We start from the raw sequence: 7,375 nt of genomic DNA, 5'->3' as shown, positions 1-7,375 counted from the left end.
TTGGGAGAGATTTAAGGGCATGCTCATAAGTTATCCTTATCACCACCAATCAAATGATGTTTTGGTGTATACATTTATAGAAGACTTTGAGTCTAATACAAAGATTCTCTTGGATTCAGCAGTAGGGGGTTAAGCTTTGGAGAAAACATATGAAGAATTGTATACATTGTTGAATCGAATTGCACAAGAAAATCCAGATTAGCATGTAGACACGAGGAATGCTCCTAAGAAAGTTACAGGGGTTTTGGAGGTTGATCAGTTCACTGCCTTACAAGCACAGATTACAACAATGCAGAACCATATGACTACTCAGCTTAACTACTTAAAGTTGGGAACAACTCAACCAACAACCACAACTAATGTAGTTCAATAGGTATATGCATGGTGTGAAGTTTGTAGGAGCAGTGAGAATAAAGTAGATGCATGTTCTGTTAATCCAAATTCAGTCAACTACGTGGGAAATGCAAATCGTCAGCGTCAACAAAATTTTGGCAATACATATAATCCAAATTGGAGGAACCACCCTAATTTCTCATTGGGTAGAGATCAGACACAGAATACAAATCAGTATAAAGGATCAGTGCAACCAAATCCACAGCCGGTTCAGAATAATCAAGCAACTACCTCAAATAGTAATATTGAGGAGATGCTTAAGCATTTTATGGATCAATAAGCACAGTTTGCGGTGGAAATAAAGGCTCAACAGGCACAGTTTGCAGCTAAATTGAAGAGTCAACAATTACTTACAAGAAATTTGGAATTGCAGTTAGGTCAAATCGTAGGATCACAGAATACAAGGCCACAAAGAGCATTGCCTAGAGACGCTGAGGCTAATCCTAAATTAAGTGAATGCGGTTACAATGAGGAGTGGGATGCAAATGAAGGAGATGGTGAAGGAGCAGGATAATCCCGTGGTTATTGATGATCGCTTGCAAGAAAAGACAGAAGTAAAAGAAAAAGAAAAAGAAAAAGGGGATAGTAAAGAGATTCGTGTAGAGAAGAAGACTATCCCCTTGCCTTTTCCTCAAAGGGCAAGAAAGCATCAAGAGGAAGCTAGTTTTAAGAAGTTTCTAGATCTTTGAAGCAAGTTCAAGTAAACCTTCCTCTTGTTGACATTCTACAGAGTGTGCCAAAATATGTAAAATACTTAAAGGATATTATTGCCAATAAGAATCGGTTGACTGAATATGCTACAGTTGCACTGACTCAAGAGTGCACGTCAAAAATTTAAAATAAATTGGTCACGAAATTGAAAGATCCGGGGAGTTTTACATTGAAGATTACCCTTGGTCAAACTATTTGTGCACGTGAATTGTGTGACTTGGGGGCTAGCATAAATCTCATGCCCACGTCATGATGTCGGAAGATGGGTCTTAGAAGCCCCAAACCCACGACTATTGCGTTGCAATTGGCAGACAGGTCAATTGCTAGACCAGATGGTGTTATTGAAGATGTACTGGTGCAAGTGGGATCTTTAATCGTTCCTATGGATTTTGTGATTTTTGACTTTGAGGCTGATCTAGTTGTTCTATTTATTTTGGGATGACCCTTTTTAGCAACAGGCCAGTCGCTCATTGATGTGGCAGCTGAAAAAATGACAATGCGAGCACATGATAAAGTAGAAGTTTTTGATGTCTATAGAACATTGAAATTGTCAGCCATATATGAGGATTTGTCCTCAATATCGATTATTAATCTTACTTCGGATTGGCAGTTTCTTTTATTTGATAATCCATTAGAGCGAGCATTGGTGGATTTTGATCTGTATGGGGATTCGAAAGCATTGGAATTGGTCCAGACCATGAATTTGGCTGTAATTGAGACAAATAAAGTGTTGATCGAGCCATTGAATAGACCAATTGGTCCACCCCCAGGCCTTCAGTTGAAGAAGCTCCTAACTTGGAGCTTAAGGTTCTTCCTCCTTACTTATAATATGTTTTTATTGGCGATCAAGATTCCTTGCCTGTTATTTTATCTGCAGGATTGTCCGATGTACAGGTAAAATAAGTTGTACCTGTTCTCAAAAGGAGAAGAAAAGCGATTGGTTGGCAGATGTCTGATATTTTAGGAATCAATCCAGTATTTTGCATACACAATATTTACATGGAAGAGGGGTACAGACCTAGAGTGCAGCAACAAAAGAGGTTGAATCCTGTTATAATAGAGGTGGTCCGAAAAGAGGTGATCAAGTGGTTAGACAGTGGTATTGTCTACCCAATTTCTGATAGTAAATGGGTAAGTCCGGTGTATTGTGTACCAAAGAAGGGAGGAATGACATTGGTGACGAATGACGATAACAAGTTGGTTCCCATACATACAGTTACTGGATGGAGAATATATATAGATTATCGAATGTTGAATGAAGCAACTCGTAAAGATCATTATCCAATTTTTTTCATTGACCAAATGCTGGATAAATTGGCAGGTCAAGAGTATTCTTGTTTTCTGGATGGTTACTCTGGCTATAATCAGATAAGCATAGCACCAAAGGACCAAGAAAAGACCACATTCACTTGTCCATACGGTACATATACTTTCAAATGTATGCCCTTTGGATTATAAAATGTACCCGCTATATTTCAAAGGTCTATGATGGCGATATTCTTGGACATGGTGGAGGAATTTGTGGAGGTATTCATGGATGATTTCTCTGTGTATGGGAATTCATTTGAAAAATGTTTGTAAAATCTCGACAAAGTTCTAGCTCGGTGCGAAGAAACACACTTGGTATTGAATTGGGAAAAATGTGATTTTATGGTTAAGGAAGGAATATTCTTAGGCCATAAAGTGTCATGCAAAGGTCTAGAAGTTGACAAAGCAAAGGTTGAAGTAATTGAAAAGTTGCCTTATCCAGTTACAGTCAAAGGCGTGCGAAGTTTCTTGGGACATGCTGGGTTCTATAGATGATTCATTCAAGATTTCTCAAAGATCGCAAGTCCCATGTGCAAATTGTTAGAGAAATAATCCAAGTTCGAGTTTGGAGATGATTGCCATAAAGCTTTTGAAAAGCTCAAGAAGAAGTTGACGGAAGCACCTATTTTGATAGCACCAGATTTGGAGTTACCTTTTGAGCGAATGTGTGATGCTAGTGATATTGCAGTGGGAGCAGTGTTGGGTCAGAGAAAAGAGAAGGTATTTCAATCAATCTACTATGCTAGCAAGGTACTGAATGATGCTCAAGTTAACTACATATTTACGAAGAAAGACATGTTGGCTGTGGTATATGCATTCGATAAGTTTTGATCTTACTTAATTGGTACCAAGGTCATTGTTCATACATACCATACTGTCATTAAGTATCTTGTGAATAAAAAGAATGTGAAGCCACGACTAATTAGGTGGATTCTGCTACTTCAAGAATTTGATCTTGAGGTGCGTGATAGAAAGAAAGCTGAAAATTAGGTTGCTGATCACTTGTCACGGTTAGAAAATTGAGACCATATTGTAGATGACTTTTAGAGTATCAAGGAAGACTTTACTGATGAGAAGTTATTGTTATTAGAAGCAGTTGAGTTTCCATGGTATGCTGACATTGTAAACCTAATAGTTTGTGGGGTGTATCCTTCCGAAACCACCTAACAATAAAGGAAGGAATTACTTCATGATTCTTGTGCTTATATTTAGGATGAACCATACCTTTTCAAGAAGGGTCCAGATGGAGTGATTCATAGGTGTATTCCAGAGGCTGAATTTGTAAAGGTGTTACCAGATTGCCACTCATCACCATATGGTGGACATTATGGTGGTGAGAGAACTGCGAAGAAAGTGTTGCTATCAGGTTTTTTCTGGCCAACTCTATTTAGAGATGCAGTGGTTTTTGTAAAGAGTTGTGATCAATGCCAAAGGTTGGATACTATAACCAGGCGTCATGAGATGCCCCTGAATAATATTTTAGAAGTAGAAGTCTTTGATGTTTGTGGATTGATTTCATGGGCCCTTTCCCAACTTCGAAAGGTAATTTGTACATTCTTGTTGCAGTTAATTATGTCTCTAAATGGGTATAAGCTATGGCAAGTCCGACTAATGATGCAAGAGTGGTGCTGAAGTTTGTGAAGAAGAATATATTTTCCAGATTTGGTACACCAAGATCAATAATTAGTGATGGAGGAATGCACTTTATCAATAACTGGTTCAAGAATCTTCTTGCTAAATATGGTGTTCGGTACAAGGTGGCCACTATATACCATCCTCAAATGAGTGGATAAGTAGAGGTATCCAATTGGGAAATTAAGCAAATACTTTAGAAGACCGTGAATGGGCAGAGAAAAGATTGGGCGGAGAAATTGGATGAGGCACTGTGGGCATGTCAAACAGCGTACAAAATGCCAATTGGGACATCTCCATATCTCTTAGTGTATGGTAAGGCTTGTTATCTTCCTGTAGAGTTGGAACACCAAGCATTTTGGGATGTGAAAAAGTTGAATTTTGAGATGACTGCCACGGGAGATAGAAGGTTATTGCAACTAAATGAGCTTGATGAGTTTAGACTCCATGCATATGAAAATGCCAAACTTTACAAGGAGAATACCAAACGATGGCATGACAATCACATTCAAGTTAGGGAATTTGAACCCAGACAACTTGTATTGTTGTTTAATTCATGGCTTAAGTTGTTTCCGGGTAAATTATGATCTAAATGGTCTGAACCTTTTGAAGTGGTGCGAATGAAACCCCATGGAGCTGTGGAGTTATGGAATAAAAAGAATATGGAGAAGTTCCTTGTGAATGGATAGCGTGTAAAGCATTATTGGGCGGATCATCCGAACAAGCACAAGGAATCTATCATTTTTGCTGACGAGTGATGATGAGCTAAGTCGTGCCACGACGTAAAATAAGGCGCTATGTAGGAGGCAACCCATACATGTATTGTAATAGGTAGTTTAATTTTTGGCTTGTAAAATTAAAAAGAAAATAAAAATACAAAAAATGAGTCCTGCCACGACCAAAACTAAGGCGCTGAGTGGGAGGCAACCCATTTTTACTTACAATTTTTGTTGTTTTCATTTGAGGTTGCAGGGAATTTCAAAGAAAATGAGGAGATTACCACAATTAAGGAAAGCAATCAGGTTTGCAAAATGATTTGTGTAAGTGGGGATTTACTCAGGTAAGAAGAGAGTGGAAATTTGCATAAGGAATCTGAGTTTAAGAAATAGCGCGACGCGGAACTAAGAATTTTAAAAAGTGTCAAATTCCAGTAAGGATACGCGATTCTACCGCGTCGCGGAGAGGGCTCAACTCGGACATAAAAATTTAATTACCCTAACCCGACCCATCCCTCTATAAATATAACCTCCCCAACCCTAAACCATTTTGTTTCCCATGTGCGCCGCCCTCTCATTCCCTCTCCTTTAAACTTCAAGAATTTTTAACTTTCTCTCATCCTTTTCAAAATCGTTGAGGTAAGTTCTTAAATATTTATTTATTTATTTATTTATTTATTTATTACCTTTGTTGTTACAATTCGTGAGTAGTGATAGTGTTTTATGCATAATTTTTTTCCCTCTCCTACTAGTTATAAATACTAGCATTGCTTATTATATTTAGTTCAATTTGTGACATCTTAGCCTACTTCTCATTACTTTGAATCACTGAGAGCATAATTAAATGGTATTTACAGTTGGGATTAGGGGGTAAATGGTTTTTCATGATACTTGAGAGGATGGGGAGTGAAGGGTATTGTAGCTAGAGGTGTAAGGGTAGAATCTTTAGGAAGTTAGAGGGAAATTTTGTTCCATTTTGAATAAACCTTTATTGTTTGATATTGGCTGATTGATTAGAATTGTAGAATACGTGATGCTAGAGTAACATGGCCTTATTTATAGTCTCGCATTGTGTGATTAGCTGGGTGTCGATTACATGATGTTTTATGCTAAAAAATGACAAGGGATGATGTGTCCTGAAGAGGAATATGAAGTATGTGAATATGATATTTAGGCCTACGCAAAGGGAAGTCTGAGTACCTTGGTTGTTAACATAGGTGTTTGGCTAACAAACTAAGTGTGGGGTGCAAAGGCACCCATAATGCACGTTCAGTTCAGCTAATCCTAAGTTTAATCTTCTTGCATATTTGTTGCATTTTCTTAATTGCAGGTATAATGGAAGCACAGTCAAGCAAGGGTAAGGCAAAGATAGGGCCTTCTTCCCATGCGAGGAAGAGAAGCCGACCGTCTGAAGGGAAATTAACAAGAGTGCCTAGGGCCGCTCTACTTCAGCGGGGGAAAGTTCAAAAATTTAGTTTCAAGGCTGTAAAGAAGGCTGGAAAGCTGTGGTATACTAAGCATACTGATGCTAAGTATATTTCGAAGGTCTATATTGATCGGACCATCTTGATGAGAGAGTGTCCTTCTATGGTACGACGAATCAAGGTCGTCAATATGAATTTTATTTTTCATCAGCCAACTGAGTGAAACTTGCATCTTGTTAGAGAATTTTATACCAATTAGGACCCCATCCATTTTTAACATTTGTTGAAGGTTTGAGGGAAGGTGATTCGATTCACTTCTGCTGATGTTAATAAGCTGTTGGGTATCCCAGAGACAAACCCAAATTTCTTGCGTCAGTTTATTGTTTCTCCTTCTTATGCACACATCAGGCATTTGTTGTGTGGCCAGCGATCTTCATCCCATTGGACGAGGCATCGAGTTACAGGTTTGCATTCTTCTTTCCCCTACTCTCAGATGAATAAGGAAGCACGAATGTGGGGTCGTATAGTGTATTCATTCTTGATACAAGGCAAGCTTATGACTGAGGTGACTAGGGATAGGGTATATTTGATTTATGCCCTCATGTGTGCTGATGTGGAAATTAATGTGGGAAGTGTAATTTTTTCTGCTATGAAGAAAGCACGACACCAGGTGGGTCGTAGCTTTGGATTTGGTGGTTTGGTGACTAGATTTTTTTAGAAGAAATAGGGTAGATGAAGAGGAGCTTGATTATAAACCTAGAGTGATCACTCGTCCTATGGATATCACGACTGCTCGAAGCACATCTGGGGCATCTGGCCTAATTTTGACTATGATGGAGTGACAAACAAGGACTGATAAGGTGCTGGGTAGGTTGTACTGCCTCATGATGATGTCGCAAATTGAAGGCAGGCCTGCTACACCAGAGGAGCTCCAGGCTGTAGAGCTCGATTATCCACTTGACCATCATGCTAGGACCATGTTGAGGATTGGCCCAGATTTTGTGGAGCCTATTGATGACGATATACCCACAGATAAAGAACACAGGTATAGGGATTCCGACATGGAGTTCGATGAGGAGGAGCAATTAATGATGATGAAGTTGATGATGATGGCGATGATGAGGATGTGGCTACTGAGGACATGGCTGCTATAGTCCCTTTTGATTGATCAGGAAGTACACTGCCACCCTA

Source organism: Capsicum annuum, chromosome 5 (assembly GCF_002878395.1).
Source record: "Capsicum annuum cultivar UCD-10X-F1 chromosome 5, UCD10Xv1.1, whole genome shotgun sequence".
Classification (NCBI taxonomy): Eukaryota; Viridiplantae; Streptophyta; class Magnoliopsida; order Solanales; family Solanaceae; genus Capsicum; species Capsicum annuum.
This window is presented reverse-complemented; position numbering follows the sequence as displayed.